The following is a 12,013-nucleotide window of genomic DNA, read 5'->3' as shown; positions in this document are numbered from 1 at the left end:
CAGAAGGTGACAAACTGTGACAAATTCCCAGGGCTCATACACCAGCCTGTGAGCATTTTTTTCCCTTCTTTTTAAAGAAAGATAAGTACACAGACTGGGAAATAGTTACACATTTAATAAGGAAGCAAACTTCTACCCCGAGGTCAAATCATGCTGATAAATAACAAAGCAGTTCATATTTCCTATTGACAAGCCCCACTGGCTATTTCTGCATCTCAGAGTGAAACTAGTTGAAAAGCATTTGGATAAAGTGGTGAGTAGATGGGCTGTGTGTCAAGCCCTGTCTGCTTCTTGAATATTGCACAGGATATGAATCTCTGAAAGAAGGGTATGGATTTTTTATTTATTATTTCTTTAAGAAAAAAGAAAAAGTACTTTTTTAATCTGATCCCATGAGACTCTAAAAGAAAGCTCACCTTACAAGATATCCTACTCCTTGATTTATGGAATCTCAAAGTTGGCTTTATTTCTGGAAGTGGACTAAGTTCGTTGTCTCTCTAGACTCAGACTGAATATGAAAAGATTGAATCAGAGTTGGGCATCTAAGATTGCCTTAGACTTTTTGATTTCAGTAAATATCACACATCCTTCCATTGCACCAAGATCTGAAACCACTCACACAGCCATACCAATGCACTCTCCAAACCTACATGAGCACGTGTATGCCCTGTGTAGGTATTGTTCAAGGCAAATGAATTCTCAAGCACTACTACTGCCCTTCCCATGGCAACTTTTTCCTAGGTCATGCATGTACTAGGACAATCTTTGCACAATCTTTCATGTTTAGAAGATAAATGAACAGATCATTTTCCATTTTTCTCCTTAATCCAGATAGGATGCTAAGCTTCTCTGCTTTATTCTCTTGGTAACATACCAGTGCAGTGGACAAATGTACCATATTTAAGATCAGACTTGCTTCTTTAAACTTCTTTAGTAGACTAAAGGTCTACTTTTATAGTTTTTCATTGCAGTTTGACATCACTATAAATACTGAACTGCAAACAGTAATGCTGTCTTACAAAAAAGGTCATGTGCTGTGGTAGAAAAAAAGGAAAATTGGAGATAAGAGAGCTAGCTGGACTGTGCGATGTAACAGGCATCTTTTGTGCCCTGTCACATTTTATAGTCTGAAGCCAATAGTTTTAGTAGTTCAGCATGATGACTAGTCTTTATCTCATGCTGGACAATGCAGGTTTGAATACCTTTATCTCCATTACATCAAGTCAATATAAATCCTACAGATGCAAGCAATGGGTTTATCTATGCAAACATTACAGCACAGCTGAGCACAACTCCAGGCCACCCCTGGACAAAGTATACAGCAGAGATCACAACACAAGGCAGCACATGCATTTTTTACAAATAATGGGAAGGGAAAAATAATAGCACATGTCAAGGAGAGAAAAGCAATTTTAAGATTCTTGCAAAGAGAAAAGCAGAAGGTACCTTTTCAGACTCCCACAGGCCACTCAGCATTGCACTGTACAAAGAGCTGATCCTTCATCAGGAGCTTTGCTACCAGCTTAATGGGACAGGCTCACCCAATTTCATCTTTGCAAATCTCTGCAGCTGACTGATGGGCGTTTCTCAAAAACCAAAACCAAGGCCATACAGGGTTTCAAAATCTTAACTTCTGCTGAAAGTACTTTTGCTGAATGAATGCTGTTGCCATCACAAGAACTATAAATAAGTCTCCTCAGATCACCTAAACCCTCATGTCAGTATAATTTCAAACAAGCTTAGATGTAAAATATCAACTACTCCAAGTTTGTCTGCTTTGTTCTAATAGCACTGAATGCCCAGGTAAAAGATGAAGAGTTCTTAGAAAACCCAATGAGACAAGTGGGGATAAATTGTGTTATACACTAATACCCACCCTTATTGACAACACTTATCAGTAAAACTAAGATCTGCACAGGCAAGCTGAGTTAAAAGCTCCATTATCTTCAGAGACAGCTCTGTCTGCAAAGTTTGCCCCACCACTATCCTCCCCACATCTGGCTTCTGGGCTGAGGGGCTCAAGGACAACTCCCGACTCCTCTGAAGTCAACCCTAATATTAACTCCACTGCAACCAGCTTGCAGCCTCAGCCTTAATGGCTAATGCTGTTCTGCCTGCACCACACACACAACAAAACAGCAGTTTGCAGAAAACTACTGATCTCAAAGGGCACCCCTTTTTCTCCAGTGGGCACTAGCACTCACACACATAGGCACATTATCCATAACCAACTTGATCTGTCAGATGATTCAATACCATGCATGTTATCTCTACCAGACGAAGGACAGATAAGTCCAGTTTGTACCAGCTGCAGATCTGCAAAGTCTTTGTATATCCCTACACCTCTGGGACAAGGTTATGCAAAAGGAAAGTTTTTTGCAGCACAAGGCAAATGAGCAGATTAAACTTGAATTTTAAAACCCCTTACCTGCATTGTTTGTATCCTCCTAGCTTAATCTCTCCAGCTCACATCCATGTCAACAAACAGCTTACATTTTAAGTCTAGCTTATTCAGTCTCTTCTCACATTGGGCACTAAAAATTGATGGCTGAATGTGCCCAGACATTCCAGAGTCTGCAGGTTTGACCCAAACTTTAAGTGTTGCTGAAACTGATTAAAAAAGGTAGAGCTTTTGAAGGGCAGTGAGGACAGTGAAGTTAGATCAACACACAGCAGGGAAGAAAGTTCCAGTGTGATTATAGGAAAGAAAAGAAGCAGAGATCCAAGAAGGAAAAACAATCAGTAGGAGAACAGAAACAGCACCTACACCATACACAAGATACTACTTCTCCCTGCCAAGTAGCTCTGGGTTAAATACATCCGTCACTGTTACAGGTGTTACCAATAGGTTCAGAAGTACACTGCTGATTTTTAAAGGCAACTCACAACATTCTTCTTAAGGATAAAACAACTTCAGGTGCCTGACGACATGAACATATATAGCTACCCCCAAAACTAATCTGAGAACTGTTGAGACATTGTTGTACTGTTTATACTTATAATTAACAATATTTTGCATTCTTCCTGGATTTCCTTTCCAAAGGTGCCTTAGAGGTTAATGATAGAGAGAAGAAATTAAGAGACTCTTATTACAAAAATACATTTCAAAATCTTACTTTGTAAATCTGTGGAAAATGTTTTGGATTTGGGTGTTTTTACCCTCTTCCCCTAGATGTGGACCAAACACATATTTATACCAAGTTCTTCCAGTACTTTCCTGCAGGAACTCAAAGACAAGGTTCTGCTGTATCCCAGGTTGTTGCTCAATCTCCAAATCGCCATACCAAGGGCCTGCTTCCCTTTGGATTGCACTTTATAGAATAATGTACACATGAGGTGTAAAACATTTCAAGTCATTTGCTTTTGTTTTCCACTCTCTATAAACCAGCAACAATGCTAAAGAGTTCCAAAAATGACTCTGCAAGATCCAAGAAGCAGACTTCACAACTACTACTATTATTGAATACATATCCACTATTTATACATTCACACGCAGAAGGCAGGCTCAGGTCTGGAGCAGATATTTGCACGTGCGAATGCTGTGAGGCAATGACTATACTCCCAGCCCTGACCACTGCCACTGCTTCTTCCCTCCCAGCGCCTGCAGTGCCTCACAAGGTGACTATGGCACGACCTGTACATTCCTCGTACCACTATGAGCACTCAGAGCTTGCAGCTCAACTCCTCCTGGTGTCCCCCGATGTCAAGGCAGGTAGACACTACTCTCAGTGTAGAGCAGTCCTTTAAAATGCCCATTTTAGCCTTTTACATTACCTGAAAATGCCCTGCACCTTAGCAGGTTCAGGGAGAAACTCTGTTTAACCTTAATTGTTAGTATCGTCATCTGACAGCATCTTTCATTATCTCTCTTCTTCAAGGCTTGGTGGTATCAATTCATTAGCATAAAAGATCAAAGCTTCATTTACAAGACAAATGCCATAAACAAGAAATTAATTCACACAGACCGGCTGATAGCAAATGAGAATGGTGATGTTAATTTCAGTGACAAAAAACCTCTCGAACCAGTAATTAAATTCTGTTCCACCAGATATAGGCAAGCATATGCTCTGCCTACACAAGGACTGATTAACTGACCCTGAAATGACATCACCCACCAAGCGGTGGGTATCAAACTGTCCTACATGCACAGGAGACATCACAGAGCCCACAATATCACCTCCCGCTGCAGAAAGGGGGAACCTGCTCTTTTCTGCCTTGCAGAGCTCGCCAGTCCTTGCAAAGCAGCACAGAGGTTTTCTCTTGTCTGTCAACATCTCAGGCCCTGCCGCTTCCAAAGTTTCTCCTTTCCAGAATGAGGTTAAATAGACTTCTTTGAAACAGAAAGGGCAATGATGAACCCTGGATGAAGCTTGGTGCAACTGTTCACGTACTTGTGTTTGCACAAAGCTGCCTCCCCTGGATCAGCTCGGCTGAGCAGTGTATGGGATTTGCACTGGGAGAATGGCAGGGTTCCAATTCATGCTGGACATCAGATCCCAGGCTCCACCTTTGCAAGTCTCTTTATCTAGATTGATGAATGCAAGCTTCAGAAAGAGTATTTCAGCAGCCTCGTATAAAGGGCATTACTCATTACTGCCTTGGTGCCTAGACAGAGCCATCAATTTTTGTAAAGCAGACAGCTGAAACCTTAGCAGAGATGCAGCCAGGCTCCCTGACCCTGAGCTTTTGTTTTCCTTCTGAATCCACAGCTCCAATGAGACCAATGTGAGTTCGGACTTTGAAAGGGCTATGGCATCACGCCAATTAGGAGACTATAATAATCACTGTAGAGCTCAGTCCCCCATTATCCCAGACTATCCTTATTGACGTCCACCAGTCCTGACGACAGCTGCTGAAATTCTTGGGCTAACTTGGATCATCTCAAAGATACAGTGCAATATCCAGCTGCCATGGGGGCCGGAGGACCGCATATCTGGACCTTGTGTGGCTTGGGGCTGGCAATCCATGGAGGCAGGGATATAGCATCTTCAGCCTCTTTCCTCGCATAAATCCACATCTGAGAGGTATTTAAGCTGTAAGCCTCATCACTGACCCATCTACTTTCTAAAATAAACAGACAAGTAATAAACAAAGAGGTTAGAAGAAAGAAACCAGCAAAGTTTTACAACTCAGAAAGTGTAATTAAAATATAACAACCCCTTTTTTCAAAAACACTAAATTTACATGCAGTGCTTTTGTATAATTAGTTGTTTGACAGTATTTTAAAACTAAGTGTGATCACTAAAAGCAACACTGAAATTAAAGAGCAAATAAATGGGGCTGAAGTGGGTTTTACGACAATGCCAGGGAAGCAGGACTAGAGGTTGGTTGGAGTGGCAGGATTTTGTTTAAGAACACATATACTGCTTTGTAGCTTGGAGAAGAAAAATTGATTTTCCAGACGCTGCTATAAAACAAGCCAAGAAACAAGCATAAACCAAAGAAAGCAAAAGTTATAACTAGATAATAAAGCATCCAAATTTTTCATGTACGCCCATTTATGGAAGGAAAAAATTATCCTGTACTTAACTTTGCTCCATCTGTGCTCTCTGTCACAGGTCAAAAGAGAAGAAACATTTATAGAAAGCAGAATTGAGTATTAAAACCCATGTGGCAGAGGTTTAGCTGAGTTGATGAGCAACCTGGGACCAGCATCCAAATGACTTGTTCAGTATCGAGCGCCAGTCACGTTGCCGTAACCCCTGCGAGCCCAGGAGTGGGCAACGTATTATGAAAACAAAGGATGAAATGAAATCTTCTCTTGGATGGAAACCCCATTCTGACCACTGAGGTCCACTAGCAATCAGTGGCAGAAAGCTTGGTAATGTTAAAATATTTCGATTCCTTTTACTATTACAAGGTAAGACAGGTGCATATGAGTGACCTTTCACTAAGCTCAAAGGAGCTACATGCCTTTACATTGCTTCAGACTGCACTGTGCAATAAACTCATTTAAGTACATTTCTTAACTCACACCAGAATTATACAGCCACATAAATGTACACTATCTATACACATCAAAGGGAAACCTCGGAGAAGCAAGCAATTGCTACCAAATGATGCAAAATGAACTAGCATTGGGCAAAAATGATTCTGGGATTCATTATGCGTTGGTCTCTACAACTGGAAGTTTAAGAAAAAATATTTCCATTTGTATTGTGTTAATTTTTTTCAGGATATTTAACCATGTTTCTCAAGAACTGCACTAATTTACTCCATCAATTATGGCTTAATGCCATCTTGACGTGTTTGCTTTCATCAGTTGCTGATTCATTTCACATTTTATGCATCTTTCTTTCTTTTTTTCCCTTTTCCTTAATTAATGATTTTTGGTAAATACATCAGACTCGCATAGGATCCTGTCAAGGGGTTGAAAGTCAGAGCTTGGAGCTGAATTTATCATTCCCAGTTGGCGCTGGAGCCGAGATCTGCAATGACACAACCCCATGTGTGGCCCAGCTGAGAGTCAGCAGGAGAAATACACTTTCCCTGCCCCCTAGGAGGTAAAAACCTTTCTGTGTGCTGAAGGCAATGGGCAAATGCATGTAAGAGCTGAGGCAAGTGGAAGAGTACAGCTGGCCTTTCAAAGTCTCCTTTGAAACACAAAGGAATGGCTCCTTGATGCTGCATGAAGCTGAATGTGATGAAAGAAGGGTGCATTTTGGGAACACAGGACAGACTGTCAGCCTGGAAGCCAAAAATGCACCATCTCCTGTTTCACAGATCAGGCGCATCTATCACGTTCTGGCAAAGCTTTATCTAGGTGTCCTCATTTTCCCGCAGTGACAAGTATGCTCGCCAATACGCATTCCCATCAATCCGCCATCCAAGGAGGGGACATGCAGGAGATCAGTGAGGACTGGGCACTGCTACCCAAGCAGCAACCCCGAAGGGACACTGAAGTGATGGTAACGGAGAACCCAGACATCCATCTCTTGGAGACAGGATATGGGTTGGGACATACCTTAGGGAGATCCAGAATGGAAATTCCCATGCTATTAAAAAGAGTCTGTTTGCTTCCAGCAGTTTAATAGCTATAACTGTTCAGAAACCAAATTCTTGGCCCTGAGGCTCCAGTTAGCAGGCTGAACCTCGCAGGATCCGTCCTGTGTTTCCTGCAGGAGTTGCTCTAGTGCGTCTCCTTCCGAGAGCTGGACTTTGGCGCTAATCTCACCACCCACACTGCAAGGGAGACAAAATCCATCTTGCTCAGGTCAGGTCGCAAGCCCAGGTGTGGGCAGTGGATAAGCAGTATCACTGGAGCAACAGGCGGCGGGAGGAGATCTCCTTCGCCTTGTGTGCTCTGGACACGGGTTATCTCAGTATACAGAGCAAAGCTGAGCAAATCCTGCAAGTCACTTCCAAAAAAGGGAGGTGGGATGCTATTATTGGTGTCCTATTGCAGCTGTAATAAGAAAGAAGTGTACTTCTTCAGTTAATTTATTGCAGGTTCTCCCTGAAATAACAAATACCTCGGACTGATTCTGCAGAAAGAGTTGGCAGGGAGCTGACTGGCATTGCGTGAATTTTACACTTCCCTCAGCTAATGCCAAGGCTTGGGACCACATGGCAGTTCTCAGGGACATCACAAGGATTTGTTACACTCCTGTGAGGATTTCAGGTCCACAAGCTATCAAATTATTACAGTGAAATGTAAATACGATATTTTCATCCATGGCAGACTCATTATTCCCCAAAAGCATTGGGACATCATGCTCCCTTTGCTGAGACCAACAGCTTGAAAGCCCTCACTTTACAAGTATAAAAGAAAAGAAAAGAAAATATAATTAACTGGTTTTATTTAATGAAATGGAATAATTGGCTTGTCCTTTCTTTGCTGAGTTTTTCATACAGATTAAAAGCTACAAAGAGAATCAAGTTGAAGACAACTGGGAAAACCGCTACTTACTTATTTTAGTATGGATCAAAATTTGTGATATAGTCTCAGATGAAGATTTTTTTTTTCCTCTAGCTTTTCCATCATTAACATGACCTCACGCACTGATGAACTAAAAGATCTCAAAATTGAAGTACTTCCTGTGTACTTAGCACCTGGTATGCACTAGAGTCGATGTGACTCAGCCAGTCAGCCGTGAGGTGAAGTTTCTGAGTGTACCTCATTAATGTAGAAGAACAAATTCCACGTCAAAAGCGACTTCATTACATACAGTAGATATTTTTAAGGCTCTGAAACTTAGGCTCTGAAAGATGCAGAAAGGTATGTACTGGAATATTCTAGAGTATTTATCTTAGTATTTAGATTTTACAGCATTTGCGCATTTATGTGGATAACCAGGTAGACCATGCTCAGCTTTGAGCCTGTCCCTCAGATTAACAAGTACCACTTGCGAGAATATGCAACCACGAAACACAGCTTTTGAACTCAGAATAAATCAATAATTCAGCTGAAATGATAGCTTTAGCCCAATTAATAATTCACAAGTGCCCATAAAAATCTTTAAGATTATTTTTTTCTATACGTCAGACATTCAGACCACTCCAGAGGGTAACACTCACATTTGATTCCCCATTTGAAAATACCCCAGCGCCTCCAGGGTCACACGATATAGAATTAAAATGTTAAGCGTGTTCTCTTCCCTGGGGAACACTTGATGCCTTTCATTATTCCAGTTCTATATTCGTTATTAATCCTTTCCAGATCATTTCTCAGGCTAATAGCTCCCCAATTACATATAGCCTAAGAAACTACTAAGAGCAGTGAGCAGCTTAACAAAGTGAATGGCTCTGGCCACATTCATTTTCTGTACACAGAGGACCTTTTCATTTTTATACAAGTGATCTCAAGCAAAAAGGAAGGAAAAGGAGGACACTGATATGTATGATATATCACGACATATGATACCAGTCCATCACAAATATGTTTCAAACTGTGGGCTTTCGCTGGCATTTATCTGTACCTTTTGAAGTTATACATGTACAAGGGGCACCAGTATACACACTCTATTTTCATCTCAGGTGCAATGTGAATATAGCACATAAAAACACTTTTGGCTGTATTATATAGCGACCTGGTCAAATAGCATTTGTTAAATGATGCGTTTTACCGAGCAACACCAACGTGCGATGACTAAATAACAGGCTAAATAATTTTTGCCATGTCATCCAACTAAAACAAGAGCGATGTTTATTGTCCCACTGGCCAAATCTTCTACAGTCCTCCCACACCTAAAACTACATATTAACTGTTCAAGAACATGAGACTGAACAGCTATGAGTACATATACATGGGCACATATAGCACATAAAGAGCCATTTTTTGATGCATGCATGTTCAGAATCACAGACAAACATTTGCATATTTACCATTGCTTTTACTCATTGTGCAGGTGACTGAGTAAAAAGCATAAACCCGTGACAAATCCTTCATCTAATAGGCAATTTGTGCATGCTTCCTGTAAGTGCATTTACAATTGCACCGTATGCTCACAATTAAGGGCTTTGATCTTCCACAGATTCAGGCATGTGTTTTAGTTAAACACCTGAGTCACCTCATTAGTCCAGTGGGAACTATTTGCATCTAAGTGCATTTAAATGGTTGCATGCACAAGTATTGAAGCATAAGACTTGGCAATGCTGATACGTTTACATTTTTGCGATCATATTTTCAGGGAGGAAAATGTTTTATGGTGGCCTGAAACCCTGGCTCTCAATTACCTCGTTGTGGTGGAAAGGAGGAGGAAGGGATATGAGTAAAGAGGACTTCCAGCCTTCCTCCTTTTGGTGGCAATCTGCTCCCAGGTGCAGAGACTGTGGGACCTCAGGAGATCGCAGATGAACAGCCACTGCACATACAGACAACAAGGCTGTTGCACCTTGGAGGTAGACGCTCGTGTTTCTGGGACACATCAGACCTGCCACAAATCAATAGATAGTGTTCTACCAGATGGGATGTCTGTCACAGATCAGGTACCGCGTGCCATTGCTCCATCCCTCCTCGGTATTCCCCTGAACGGGGCCTGTCTCAGAATTCTTTTATATGATCTTTTGCTTAAATACAGAGACCCAAAGCAGGACTATAAGGTCTCTTGCTTTAGATCTAGTAGAGTTAGCCGGTTTGATAAATAGGTGCATCATCAACATTCATGGAAAGATTTCTGGAAAGCTACTTAAAAATCTGACCCACGTTTGATTTATTCCGGTTTACCTTATACACCACTAAATAAAAAAAGATTGCACAGAATGTACGTAATCTGCAGCAGTACCTAAATAAATCTTCATTTGTATGTTTTATTTTAAATTTCTGATATATATTTTTATGTGGAGAAAAATAAATGTTACTTTCATTCTATTTAAGCCTGTATTTATACTTTTCTATGATAAATTATACTTTTAATTTGTAGTCTGGAAAAGAGGCTGAAAAGCTATTTTCTACAGGCTGAAACGTCATTGGCAAAGTAAAATGAAATCATCCAGTTCCACAAATCTAGGGTTATTTGTAAGGACAAATGTCTAAAGAAATTCCGGTGGTGGTGGTGTTCTGAACCAGTGCAGCAGGTAGTGATGGTAACAAGACCAACAATGATAGAACCAAGCAGAGATAATTTAGCACATGCATCTTTTTATTATTGCTACTTGAAAATGTCCCTCGTCTCTATAGCAGTGCTGTTGTCGACAAACACCCTTCTCCTCTTTCCTTCTGGAGGTAAATTTACATTTTTCTCTTTAGATAGCAATTACCATACTAGACACTATCAAATGTCGGCCAAATTCATCCTGGAGTGAATCCTTCATGTTACAAAAAGTTTAGTCAGCAAAGTATTGAGCCACAAACATATAAAATGAAGCTAATCCTGTGATCATTCTTCTACTTAATCAGAAATAATGTTACAGGCATAAGAAAAATAAAAAATTATGTGCCACTTGGACCATCTTCTAACCTCAGATATTCTGAACTTCAGGGAAATGTGGTCCAACATTCATTCCTCCAGGTGTGCTTTGTAACTTACTTCACAGACTTAGACTTAAGCAAAAAGATAACATTTTACAGACTTTGGTGCATCAGACGCTGTGGAGCAGAGCCGCAGTTCTTCCTGCCCCCACCAACCACAGCAGTTGTGAGCAGCTGCTGTCATTAACACTGATACCGGGATCCGCATGACTGCTATGGTCATTCCATATCACATCCAGAGACACGAAACTTCGAGAGAGGATCCAAGATCCAAGGAGGTTTGGCTCGGGACAAGCACATCTACCCTCAGCAAGTACTTGGTGTACGACCCTTGCAGTGCTAAGGATCACAGACACCAAGTGCTGCTCCCTCCTCTCCTTCGGCAGCAGGAGAGTGGCGACACCACGAGACACTCGGCCATCAATTTGCTAAGCTCTGCTCCAAACACTGCGTGGAGTTTCATTTCTCCTTCCTGCTCAATATATTATCCCTTTGGCATCCTGCCACTTTTGTCATAACTGATTATAATTTCAGTTTGATGAAAAACTTCGGACAGACTGTTCTGAGTCATGGCAGGGAGTAACTGTATTCATTCTAGAGGCTTAATTTTTAGCTGCCAAACTTCAAGCACACAGTACAGTGAAAAAGACTCAAAATGATAGATACAAACAAATTACCCATGCTGGAAACTTAAAATGTGCTGTGGCTCAAGATTCAACCTCGATTTCTTTAATTTCTTGTGTAAATAATTTAAACAATAAGAGAATTCTATATTCAAGAAGGATGCAGGTAACTCTGGGACCAATGTGATCTCAAGATGAGCATTGCTGGAGAGGATTTTCAGGTGGTATTAGAAAAGGACTAAAAACGCAGTAAACCGCACAAGGCAGGCACACTGGTAGATTAGGCTATAGCACTCACAGGGAATACAACAGATCTTCCTCCAGAACATTATCAGTAGCTGGAATTATCCAGAAAACATGGAAAAATCTCTTGAAAGGTTTTCCTGCCCAAAGTAGCGAGGATTAGCACTCGTGGTAGAAGTGCTACTAAAACCTTGCAGCATTGCAGGACGTATCTCAAAGACTGGGAGCAACAGTACAG

This window comes from Apteryx mantelli, chromosome 18 (assembly GCF_036417845.1).
Source record: "Apteryx mantelli isolate bAptMan1 chromosome 18, bAptMan1.hap1, whole genome shotgun sequence".
Lineage (NCBI taxonomy): Eukaryota > Metazoa > Chordata > Aves > Apterygiformes > Apterygidae > Apteryx > Apteryx mantelli.
The sequence above is the reverse complement of the archived record's forward strand: the minus strand, read 5'-3'. Positions refer to the sequence as shown.